Genomic DNA, 13,768 nt, shown 5'->3' with positions numbered 1-13,768 from the left:
GGTTTTGTTTGTTTGTTTGTTTTTGTAAGATCTGTAAAGAACATGAAAGAGTGTGGGGTCTTGAGTAAATGTAAACAGGAAGGAGAAGGGAAGAGAATAAATATTTATTGAGAGCCTACTTATGGAAAGTTCTATCTAGACTTATTACACACATAATTATCTAAATTTAACAACTCTCTTTAGAGATCAGCTCTGTGATCTTGCACTAGTAATGTAACCTCTTCAAGCCTCATTTTCCTCATCTATAAAATGATTCTGATGCTGCAGAAAACTTTGATGATTCCTTAACACCTTAAGCTTAGAACTACCCTCTGGTCCCACAATTCCTAATCTGGTGTTACATCCCAAAGAAGTGAAAGCAGGAACTCAAGCAGATATTGTACACCAGTGTTCAATACAGCGTGGTTGTCATTCAGTCACCCACTGGTGTCTGACTCTGTTCAACATAGCATTAGTCACCAAAAAATTGAAAAATGGGAGCAGCCCAAATATCCATAAACAGATGAATGAATAAACAGAATGTGCTACATTCATACATATAGTGAATCCAGCTTTTAAAAGGAATGAAATTCTGACACATTTTACAACATGGATGAAGCTTGAAAGCTGGGTGAAATAAGACAAACACGAAAGGACAATTGTTGTACATGCTGCTGCTGCTGCTGCTGCTGCTGAGTCGCTTCAGTCGTGTCCGTCTCTGTGCAATCCCATAGACGGCAGCGTACCTAGAATAGGTCAATTCAATTCATAGAGACAAAACACTGAACAAGGGTTACTGGAGGGCAGGGCAGGTAATGGGAATGATGCTAATGGGCACAGTTTCAGTTTGGGATGATGAAAAGTTCTGTAAATGAAGAGTGGTAATACTGGCTCAACCTTGTGAATATGTGAATTGCTCACTTAAAATGGTTAAAATGCTAAATTTTATGTTACACGTTTTACCACAGTGATAAACAGAAAGATAGAGAATGATGCTGAGTTATTATTCAAAGTTGTGTAACTCAGGCTCCCAAAATCAATGTTCTTTTGACTATATTGTCTAATTCCAAAGGGGTTTTATTATGGATTTGTTAAATTTGATTCTGTGAGAATATCTTGAATAGATGTTGTGAATTAACTGTGGTGGTTTTATTAATTACTGAAGCACAGAAAGAAAAGACATGACCATGAATTTTTCCAAGTACACAATATGAAGTAGAAAAGAATCTTCCAGCTTTCCTCCCAAGCTGGACCAGGCATGTCACTGGGAGACCCCAGCAGAACACAAATTTTTCTTCTTCGGCAGTTCAATGAGAAAAGTCTCCATGATGGACTTTTTTTCCATGCACAGTGTAGCAGAATGACTTTTGTCCTCTACATTTAATTGAGATGGAACATTCCAGGGCCAAGAAAAAGCCATGCATTTGAGGATGAGTAAGCTGGACATTATGGGAATGATGGTTACAGGACGTAGCTATTTGCCAAAAATGCGGCCTATGGGATTTAAGGACTGTGTCACAGTGTTCCGCTTGATAATTTTTATTTAGATGAAATGAAAGTACCAATTTGATTTTCTTTTGAGGGGAAAAAATGTCCAAAGTATACTAGGATGTGTGTGTTGGGGGGGGTGGTCATGCAGGGGTGCTCCCCAACATATTCAGAGCCATGGGGAAGATGGGACATCACCCCCGACCCAGAGAACAAACAAGATGAACTAGCCTATGTTTCCCAGTGAACCAAACAAGGCAAGAGATAAGGGATAAATGTCCAGGTTATGCTTTCCCCCGGAAAGAAAATAAGCCAAGAGGACTATCACTCTGAAGACAAGTTACAGAATGAATTTCTCTAGATAGAGTACTTACCATATTTCCTCACCTCTTTCAAATCCTGCAGAAGTGCATAGTTAAGACAGAAAATAGAAAGGCCATAAAGTGAAGATTCAAATGGCTCTCCAGATGTAAGTCCATTTTAGGAGAAATTGCACTTGTGAGGATAGATAAAATTGGGAAACAGGAAGAAAAATGGGGAGCTTAAATGTTAAAGCTCAGTTGAAAAACCTTAATGGAGCACCCACATAGAAAAAATTGGGCTAGAGTCCATGAAATAGAGAATAAACATGATCTAAAAGAATATATGCACACACACACACACACACACACACACACACACAACTGAATCACTTATCTGCACATCAAAAATTAACACAATATGGTAAATCAACTATACTTCATTAAGGGGGCTTCCCCAGTGGCTCAGCAGTAAAGAATACACCTGCAATACAGGAGACAGGTTTTATCCCTGGATTTGGGAAGATTCCCTGAAGGAGGGCATGGCAATCCACTCCAATCTTCTTGCTTGGAGAATCCCATGGACAGAGGAGCCTGGTGGGCTATAGTCCATAGGATCACAAAGAGTTGGACATGACTAAAGCGACTTAGTCTGCATGCACACTTCATTGAAAATAAATAGAAAGAATAAACATCATCTATCGCCTAGAGTAATGAAAATAAAAACAAAAATAAACAAATGGGAACTAATTAAAAACTATTGCACAGCAAACGAAACCATAAGAAAAATGAAAAGACAACCCTCAGAATGGGAGAAAATATTTGCACATGAAGCAACTGACAAAGGATTAATCTCCAAAATATACAAGCAGGTCATGCAACTCAATATCAAGAAAACAAACAACCCAATCAAAAAATGGGTGGAAGATCTAAATAGTCATTCCTCCAAAAAAAGACCTACAGATGGCCAATAAACACATGAAAAGATGCTCAACATCACTAGTTATTAGATAAATGCAAATCAGAACTATAGTGAGGGATCATCTCCCACTCGTCAGAATGGTCATCATCAAACTATCCACAAACAATAAATGCTGGAGAGGGTGTGAAGAGTGTAGAGAAAAGGGAACCCGCTTACACTGTTGGTGGGAATGTGAACTGATCCAGCCACTATGAAGAACAACATGGAGGTTCCATAAAAAACTAAAATAGAGCTAACTTATGACCCAGCAATCCCACTCCTGGGCATATATCCAGAGAGAATCGGAATTCAAAAGGATGCAAGCACCCCAGTGTTCACTGCAGCACTGTTTACAATAGCCAGACATGGAAGCAACCTACAAGTCCATCAACAGAGGAATGGCTAAAGAAGATGTGGTATATATATGCAACAGAACATTAGCCAGTCATAAGAAAGGAACAAGATAATGCCATTTGCAGTGACCTAGAGCTTGTCATACTGAGTGAATTAATTCAGAAAGAAAAAGACAAATATCATATAATACCATTTACATGTAGAATCTAGAAAGACAGTTCAGATTACCTTATTTGCAAGTCACAAACAGAGTCACGGACTAGAAAACAACTTATGGTTACCAAGAGGGGAATGAGGGGTGGGATGAACTGGGAAACTGGGATTGACATATATATACTGCTACATATAAAACAGAAAACTAATGAGAACCTCCTGTATAGCACAGGTGACTCTACTCAGTGCTCTACGGTAGGTGACCTAAATGGGAAGCGACTCTAAAAAAGAGTGGATATATATGTAGGTATAACTGATTCACTTTGCTGTACAAAGAAACTAACACAATATTGTAAAGCAACTATATTCCAATAAAATATATATTAATTTAAAAATACTCCAAAATAAAATCAAAACAAACAAGAAAAAGAATAAGCATGATCCTCAACAGCCCAGTTTTTCATTTTTAAAAACCTAGTCTCATAAGCAGAAAACTATGTTGATTTGAATAGCTCATTAAATAAATAGCATAGAAAGTTCTATATGAAAGGTTGAATATATTAACTCCTTAGTTTTTGTTAAAATGGTAACCAGAAAATTTAAGTGGACATGAACCAGCAACAGTGAAGAAAATTAAAGGGAGTTGGGAGCTTAATGATAACTTAACACAGGTCTGGAAGTGAAAAGATGGCTGAAGACATGTTAAAATGAAAATAAGAAGAAATCACAGTCTAGTGAGTCTGTGTGGAAAGGCCTCCATTTCAGGAAAAAAAAAAAAAAAAAGTTGTCTATTCTGCCAATAGACAATCCCCAGTGAGGTTCAGAACTCAGAAACAGCAGGAATGACGAATGTAGTGAAATGAAGGTACGTACAAGAAGCAGTTGCTCTGCCCCACTGCGCTCATCTAAAATGCCTGGAAGCCAGACAGCATTTCCCACCCACCCAACTCCCTAAACACCAGAGAGGTCTCCTCAAAACAAATCAAAAGGCCCCCCTAGAAATATCTCTGCATTCTGGCATTCAGTTCAGTTCAGTTCAGTCGCTCAGTCATGTCTGACTCTTTGCGACCCCATGAATCGCAGCACGCCAGGCCTCCCTGTCCATCACCAACTCCCAGAGTTCACTGAGACTCACATGCATCGAGTCAGTGATGCCATCCAGCCACCTCATCCTCTGTCGTCCCCTTCTCCTCCTGACCCCAATCCCTCCCAGCATCAGAGTCTTTTCCAATGAGTCAACTCTTCACATGAGGTGGCCAAAGTACTGGAGTTTCAGCTTTAGCATCATTCCATCCAAAGAAATCCCAGGGCTGATCTCCTTCAGAATGGACTGGTTGGATCTCCTTGCAGTCCAAGGGACTCTCAAGAGTCTTCTCCAACACCACAGTTCAAAAGCATCAATTCTTCGGCACTCAGCTATCTTCACAGTCCAACTCTCACATCCATACATGACCACAGGAAAAACCATAGCCTTGACTAGACGGACCTTTGTTGGCAAAGTAATGTCTCTGCTTTTCAATGTGCTATCCAGTTGACAGGTACTGCCCACACACAGGACACTGTGTGTGGGCAGTACCTCACACTTTAATTTGAATGAACACAAGGCTAACCAGCCATTCAGGATAAAGACCTTTATTTTTTAATGACTCCAACCAATTTAAAGAAAAATGGGGTATAGATGAGAACTCAAAAAAAGAAAAAAAAAAGAAAACTCTAATTAGTAACTGCACCATAAAGCTAAATAAAGGAAAATTGTAGACCAAAATAAGAGCTATTAAATTTTTTTAACTGTCAACAGAACAAATCATCAAAAGAGTTGGAAAATAAAACCTTGATAACTTTACCAGAATCAGGTCCAAAATATGAGAGATAAAAAATGATGATATAAAAGATAGCAGAGAGGCATCCCTGGTTGTAAAGAATCCTCTTGCCAGTGTGGGAGACACAGGTTCAATCCCTGGTCCAGGAGTATCTCACACTGTGGAGCAACTAAGCCCATGCACCACAACAACTGAGCCTGTTCTCTAGAGCCCAGGAGCCACAACTACAGAAGCCCATGGGCCTAGAGCCCATGCTCTGCAACAAGAAAAGTCACAGCAACTAGAAGCCTGCACAGCACAACTGGAGTCGCCCCTGCTCCCTGCAACTAGAGAAGAAAGAAATGAGAGAAAAGAAGCAATATACAGTCAGCCCTTTGTATCCGCGGGTTCCACATCCATAGATTCAACCAACCGCCAATGGAAAATATTCCAAAAAAATTCCAGGAGGTTCCAAAAAGCAACGAAGACCCAGCACAGCTGAAAATAAGTAAGTAAATAAATAAATGAAGCTATTTTTTTAAAAAATATGAAAACCTAGAAGACCAATCTATGGATCTAATATCAGACTAACAAGACTTCTCGAAAAAAGAGAAACAAAACAAGTAGAAGAAGATATCAAAGAAGTAATACAAGACAGTGAGAAGTCAGAGGTTCAGGTAGTAAGAAAAGATGGCAAAAGGGGGGTAGTTTTCATCTCAGCCTGGAAGGATGAGCCAGATTCTGACCCATGGGGAGAAGAGAGAACCCAAGACCTGTAAACAAGAGTTTAGACCAGGAAAAAGCATGGTTTGTGCCCATGGAAACCGCATAGAATCAGGCCATTTCCCTAGCATCAGCATCTCCAGGTACTAGTCTAAGCCCCTGCGTACTGTAGCCAGTGGAATCATCACAGCCAGCTTACAGCTCTCATTTATGGATCAGAACACTCAGCCTGGGAGAAAGAAGCAATATATAGCCCTTTGTATCCATGGGTTCCACATCCATAGATTCAACCAACCATCAATGGAAAATATTCCAAAACAATTCCAGGAAGTTCCAAAAAGCAAAACTTGAATCTGTCATTTTCCAGCAACTGTATTAGGTATTATAAGTAACCTGAAGATGATTTAAAGTATACAGGAGGATTGTGCAGATTTTATGCAAATACCATGCCATTGTGTATAAGACACTTGAACACCCGTGGCTTTTGATATCTGAGGGGGTCTTGGATCCAATCCCAGAGGAAACTGAGGGGCAACTGTGTTACACAGCTGGTTGGTGCTAGAGTAGAATTCACCCAGGACGTCCTCAGGTCCCAAATCCATCACTCATTCATTCAGCTGAGACTGATAAATGCTACAACATGGATGAACCTTGAAAATTGTATGCTAAGTAAAAGAAGCCAGTCCCCAAAGACCACATACTGTATGATTATAGACAATGTCCAGAATAGGCAAATCCATAGAGACAGAAAGTTAGTGGTCACTTAGGGCTAGGAATATACCACAATGGAAGGTCACTGCTAATGGATATGTAGTTTCTTTGGAGGGTGATGGAAATATGCTTAAAATTAGATCATGGTGATGTTTGCACTACTCTGTGAATATATTAAAAAGCATGAATTTTATACTTTAAATGGGTAAATTATATGGTATGTGAATTATACCTCAATAAGACTTTTATTTAAGGCATGATTAGATTTATGTTTGGGAAAGATCAATCTGGTAGCAGTGTGGGAAGAATCAGGAATATAGAAAACGAACACATAAAGATCAGTGAGGAGGCTATTTTCACAGTTGAGGTGGGTGTTGGTGACAGACTGCACTACGGTGGTGGTAACAGGGATGGAGATACAGATCATTCAAGAGAGATTTAGAAGGTGGGATACACAGGAGTTGGTGCCTAGTTGACTAGTGGAAATAAGCGTGAGAGAGAAGCCCAAGATGACACCCAGGTCATGTTAGATGGATAAATGGTTCTATTCACTAAGAGAGAGCATACTGAAACAGCCAAGCTTGTTTTATGGACAGGATCATTATGGGTTTAATTTAGAGGTGCTTTGGGGCTTTTAAATATAGTTGTTCAGTAAACAGAGTCTCTGGATTGGTATTCAGGGAAGACAGCTGGGGAAGGCAGTGTGTGGATGGTATGCGTGCTAAGTCACTTTGGTTGTGTCCAACTCTTTGAAACCCCATGGACTTTAGCCCACCAGCCTCCTCTGTCCCTGAGATTCTCCAAGCCAGAATACTGGAGTGGGTTGCCATACCCTTCTCCAGGGGATCTTCCCGACCCAGGGATCAAACCCACATCTCTTATGTCTCCTGCATTGGCAGATGGGGACTTTACCACTAGCGCCACCTGGCTGTGGGTTCCCAGTATGTTTTGGTAATGAAGTTTGGGGCTTGGACAAGATTACCATGGGAGAGAAGAGGGCTAGGGGCTGAGCCTGAGCAACCCTGTCTGTTTAAATGGCTGGCTAGAAGGAGGTACACCCATACAGGGAAGCTGAAGAAAGACCTAGAAATGTAAGGGGAGTGGTGCCAGAGGGGAGTTATGCTTCCAGGAATCTATATTGTATTTATATTTGTCTATGATGTTATTACCTCTTTTATTCAAATGTTCATTGCTCTATATTCATTCTCTTTATCTTCATTCTCCTTTTTGTTTGCATGTGCTTCATAATGTTCATTCTTCTATGGAGTGAGTATGGGTGTTATACATCCCATGCTGGGCTGAAGTTTTCACTCTGTGTTTATAAGCTCCATTTTTTCCCCCATAGCTTGTAACTGGCTCAATTGCTCAATTAAATAATTTTATGATTTTGTTCATTTATTTATTTTGGCAGTGCTGTGTCTTCACTGCTGCACAGGCTTCTCTACTTGCAGCAAGGAGGGCTACTCCTAGTTGTGATGCACTGGCTTCTCATTGTGGTGGCTTCTCTTGCGAAGCATGGGCCCTAGGGAGCGTGGGCTGCAGTAACTGTGGCCTGTGGGCGCAGTAGTTGCGGTTCCTGGACTCTAGGGGGCAGTCTCAGTTGTGGCACAGGGGCTTAGTTGCTCCATGGCACAGGGGATCTTCCTGGACCAGGGATTAAAAACCCGTGTCTCTTTGGATTCTGTGGGAGAAAGCGAGGGGGGGATGATTTGAGAGAATAGCATTGAAACATGTATATTACCATATGTGAAATAGCTCACCAGTCCAAGTTCAATGCATAAAGCAGGGCACTCAAAGCCAGTGCACTGGGACAACCCTGAGGGATGGGATGGGAGGGAGGTGGGAGGGGGGTTCAGGATGGGGGACACATGTACACCTGTGGCTGATACATGTCATGCATGGCAAAGCCACTACAATATTGTAAAGTAACTAACCTCCAATTAAAAATAAATAAATAAATAAAATTTTTAAGTGTCTCCTGCACTGGCAGGTGGATCCTTTACCACAGAGCCACCAGGGAAGCCCTAAATAATTTTAAATAGATGAATTTTAATAAGCACATAATAGTCCATCATAGGATTGTACCTTCATTTTAATCTATACCTCGGTGTTGGGTACAAGATTTCTTCCGTGAGCCTCGTTACATTCCCATCTGCAGACAGGCCCCGTTTGTGTGTATCTCTGCCGTGTGACCATGTCTAGTTTATTTAATGCCTCTAAGTCTCAATTTTTCTCAGCCTCAGGATTGTGTATGCACGTGGAGCACTGGTGTGTGAAGTACCCAAACAAGAGGTGAAGGGATTGCTGTGGACCAAGCGCCCAGGGAAAACAAAGATTTTAGATTCGACGTAGCTCAGCTCAAGGAGCCCAGTTCCTGGTGAGAGGATCTCAGTCCACATACAGTTCACAAGAGGCACATCTGCCTGGCGACTTTTACAAACGAACAACTACGTGAAGTGGACGGAGAAGAGGGGTCTGGGGTTGCATAGGAACACAGCACACTCTCATTCGACTGCCTCCTGAGGTGGGGTGGGGGAGACACTCCATCTACTGGTGCTCTGCTCAACAGCAGAACTGGCAAGCCACCCCCAGGGCTGCCAAAACTGGAAGAAAGATCGTGGGAAGATGACGCTGCAGCCTCATGAGACGGGAGAAGCCACAGAAGCAAACCCACCCACCACCACTCCCCCAAGCTGAGTGGGAGAGCATCGTGGGGAGGGCTGCTCTGACCATGAACCCAGAGAAGTCTGTCTGTGGTACCCAAGGACATGCCATCTCTTTCCTCCCCCATCTCTCCATCAAGGTGAAAGCGTGCATGTGTGCTCAGTTGCTTCAGTCGTGACTGACTCTTTGCGACCCTATGGATTGTGGCCTGCCAGGCTCCTCTGTCCATGGGCTTCTCCAGGCAAAAACACTGGAGTCGATTGCCATGTCTTTCTCTAGGGGATCTTCCCAACCGAGGGATCAAACCTGCGTCTCTTGTGTCTCCTGCCTTGGCAGGCAGGTTCTTTACCATTAGCACCACCTGGGAAGCCCATCAAGGTGAAAGAGCCCATAGAAAGACTGGGCGGAGGCCGGAGGGGAGCCTTCTGGGGCTCCAATGGGTGTCTGTCCCCTGTAGCAAGAGGCTTTGGGTGAAGTCGCCAGGGGAGAGGCGGCAGGTGTCTGAGGTCTCCCTGAAGGAGCCAGCCTCTGAAGCCACAGAGTTTAGAAAACCAACAGCCAGGCTGTTTGCACTGATGCCATACTAACGAAGTACCAGAGGGTCCACAGTGCAAATTCTGTCCCCTTCCTTGAGAAAGAATTTAAAATCCCAGGATGGAGGCAGGAGGGAGCAAAAGAAGCACTCAGAGTGGCTATAAATGGGCGTGGGACATCTTTATGAGGTCAGAGAAACACTCTATAACTGGCTCGTGGTGGTGGTTGCCCAACTTATAAATTGACTAAATTTCATTGAATTACACACTTAAAATGGGTGAATTTTATGGTATATAAATTCTACCTCAATAAAGTTTTGTTTTTTTTTTTAAGAAAAAGGAAACCAGTGGATGGAAAATTTTAATGGAAAATGTGGCTCTCATCATCAGATGCAAACCAAAATAGAAACTACTAGAATGACTTGCATGTCAGGAACAGGAGAGCTAGATTGCCCCCTCTCAACCAAAGTTAACAAAGCTCCATTCTAAGGGTATAGTCGTTTTCCTGTCTGCACATAGCCAACGTGTGGTACCCAAGGACCATCATCGGTTTCAACATCATAGGCAGGGAAGTGACCCCTAGTCGTGGGTGTCTTGCTACAGTGCCTGTGTCCACCATTCTCTCTGCCTCTGGAAATACACTTTCCTGCTGCCCAGAGTCCCCCAAGTCTGCAGGAGATCGGCTCTGTGTCTCTGCCCCATTAGGAAAATAAGAAGCTGCAGTTGATGACCATCCACATGCATGGTGGACAGCATCACAGGGCTGCTGATTCGTGGGAGGAGAAGGGTGGCAGACGGTTGCAGACAGAAGCATCAGTTATCCCCACGCAGCCCTTCCCATAAATGCTCCAGAGGAGGGAAGGCAAGATACACGACAGCAAGGCTGCCTCAAATTCTACAGCAAATGCCCATGTGCTCCTCTTCTGCTCGATTCATGAAACAGTATTGGGCTTACTGTTATTATTAGTCTATTTCCTAGGAAACAGAATGACTCAAAAGGCATATGAAATTATGATTTATAATCAGGGGGAAAAGGGAGGGATGGACGGAGGAAACACATGACCAAAGATCCTAACCCAACACAGGGTCCATAGTGGCTGACTTCTTTCCCCTTCTTTCCTGCATTTTAGCCCAAATTAAAGACTAAGTGATGAACGCAAATCTGTACAAAACACTTACTCAGAATCTCTTAGGAGAAAGACATAGTACACTAGACTTGGAGGATATAAAGAAATCACTACCCTCCAGAATTTAAATTTACCAGAGGAGTTAGGTTACATACAGTCGAAACAAAATACCAGTTGAATAGCCTGCAAAAATTCTAAGGTTTGATCTAGCCAGTCCACTATTAGGGAGCTATCCTGTAGATGAGTTTTAACTTAGGCACAAAATATTAGTAAGAATTGTCTGTTGTCACACTGATCCTAGTAGTAAAAACTGAAATAACCTAGATGCCCAGCAATAAAAAATAATTAAATACATAACAATACATTCATGCTATGGAATACCATAAAGCCACAAGAAGATCAAATTATTAATTACTTAGGTAAACTTATGCATGGGTTTCCCTGGTGGTTTAGCAGTAAAGAATTCACCTTCCAATTCAGGACACCATCTGCAATGCAAGAGATGTGGGTTATATCCCTGGGTCTGGAAGATCCCCTGGAGTTGTTCAGTTGCTAAGTTTTGTCCACCTCTTTGCAATCTCATGAACTGCAGCATGCCAGGCTTCTCTGTCTTTCACTATCTCCCTGAATTTGCTCAAACTCATGTCCATTGAGCCAGTGATGCTATGCAACCATCTCATCCTCTGTCGTCCCCTTCTCCTCTTGCCCTCAATCTTTTTCAGCCTCGGGGTCTTTTCCAATGAGTCAGCTCTTCCCATCAGGAGGCCAAAATATTGTAGCTTCAGCTTCAGCATCAATCCTTCCAATGAATATTCAGGGTTGATTTCCTTTAGGATTGACTGGTTTGACCTCTTTGCTACCCAAGGGATTCTCAAGAGTCTTCTCCAGCACCACAGTTCAAAAGCATCAATTCTTTGGCACTCAGTCTTCTTTATGGTCCAACTCTCACATCCATACATGACTACTGGAAAAATCGTAGCTTTGACTAGATGGACCTTTGTTGGCAAAGTGATGTCTCTGCTTTTTAGTATGCTGTCTAGGTTGGTCATAGCTTTTCTTCCAAGGATCAAGTGTCTTAATTTCATGGCTGCGGTCACTGTTGGCATTGATTTGGGAGCCCAAGAAAATGAAATTTGACACCGTTTCCATTTTGTCCCCTTCTATTTGCCATGAAGTGATGGGACCAGATGCCATGATATTAGTTTTTTGACGGTTGAGTTTTAAGCCTGCTTTTTCATTCTTCTCTTTCACCTTCATCAAGAGGCTCTTTAGCTCCTCTTCACTTTCTGCCATAAGGGTAGTGTCATCTGCATATCTGAGGTTATTGATATTTCTTCCAAGAATCTTGATTCCAGCTTGTGCTTCATCCAGCCCAGAATTTCACAAGATATATGCCACATATAAGTTAAATAAGCAGGGTGACAAAATACAGCCTTGACGTACTCCTTTCCCAATTTGAAACCAGTCTGTTGTCCCATGTCCAGTTCTGTTGCCTTTTGACCTGCATACAGGTTTTTCAGAAGAAAGATAATATTGTCTGGCATTCCCATCTCATTAAGAATATTCCACAGTTAGTTGTGATCCACACAGTCAAAGGCTTTAGCGTAGTCAGTGAAACGGAAGTATATGATTTTTTGGAATTTCCTTGCTTTATCTATGTTGGCAATTTGATCTCTGGTTCCTCTGCCTTTACTAAATCCAACCTGTACATCTGGAAGTTCTCAGTTCATGTACTGCTGAAGCCTAGCTTGAAGGATTTTGAGCATAATCTTGCTGGCGTGTGAAATGCGTGCAATTGTGCGGTAGTTTGAGCATTCTTTGGCATTGCCTTTCTTTGCAACTGGAATGAAAACTGACCTTTTCCAGTCCTGTGGCCACTGCTCAGTTTCCAAATTTGCTGGCATAATGACTGCAGCACTTTAACAACCTCATCTTTTAAGATTTCAAATAGCTCAGTTGGAATTCCATCATCTCTACCAGCTTTGTTCATAGTAATGCTTCCTAAGGCCCACTTGACTTCACACTCCAGGATGTCTGGCTCTAGGTGAGTAACTACATCTTGGTGGTTATCTGGGTCATTAAGATCATTTTTCGTACAGTTCTTCTGTGTATTCTTGCCACCTTTTCTGAACCTCTTGTGCTTCTGTTGGGTCCTTGCCGGTTTTATCCTTTATTGTGTCCATTGTGTATGAAATGTTCCCTTGGTATATCTAATTTTCTTAAAGAGATCTCTAGTCTTTCCCATTCTATTGTTTTCCTTTATTTCTTTGCACTGTTCACTTAAGGCTTTCTTCTCTCTCCTTGCTCTTCCTTGGAACTCTGCGTTCAGTTGGGTATATCTTTCCTTTTCTCCTTTGCCTTTCACTTCTCTCGGCTATTTGTAAGGTTTCCTCATACAACCATTTTGCCTTCTTGCATTTCTTTTTCTTGGGGATGGTTTTGGTCACCACCTCCTGTACAATGTTAAGAACCTCCGTCCATAGTTCTTTCTGCGCTGTCTACCAGATCTAGTCCCTAGAATCTATCTGTCACCTCCACTGTATAATCATAAAGGATTTGATTTAGGTTATACATGAGTAGCCTAGTGGTATTCCGTACTTTCTTCAATTTGAACCTGAATTTTGTAACAAGGAGCTGATTATCTGAGCCACAGTCAGCTCCAGGTCTTGTTTCTGCTGATTGTATAGAGCTTCTCCATCTTCAGCTGCAAAAAATATAATCAATCTGACTTTGGTACTGACCATCTGGAGATGTCCATGTGTAGAGTCCTCTGGAGTAGGAAATGACAACCCACTCCGGTATTCTTGCCTGGGAAATTCCATAGACAGAGGAGGGTGGCAGACATGACTAAGCAACTAAACCATCACCAAACTTATGTGTACTGACCTAGGAAGATGATCATTGTCCACTCACAATGAAAAGGCTAGTTTCAAAATATACATTGTGGTCCAATTTTGTTCTATACTAACTTGCTGGG

The sequence above is a fragment of the Bos indicus genome, chromosome 2 (assembly GCF_029378745.1).
Source record: "Bos indicus isolate NIAB-ARS_2022 breed Sahiwal x Tharparkar chromosome 2, NIAB-ARS_B.indTharparkar_mat_pri_1.0, whole genome shotgun sequence".
NCBI lineage: Eukaryota > Metazoa > Chordata > Mammalia > Artiodactyla > Bovidae > Bos > Bos indicus.
Note: the sequence above shows the minus strand (reverse complement) of the source record.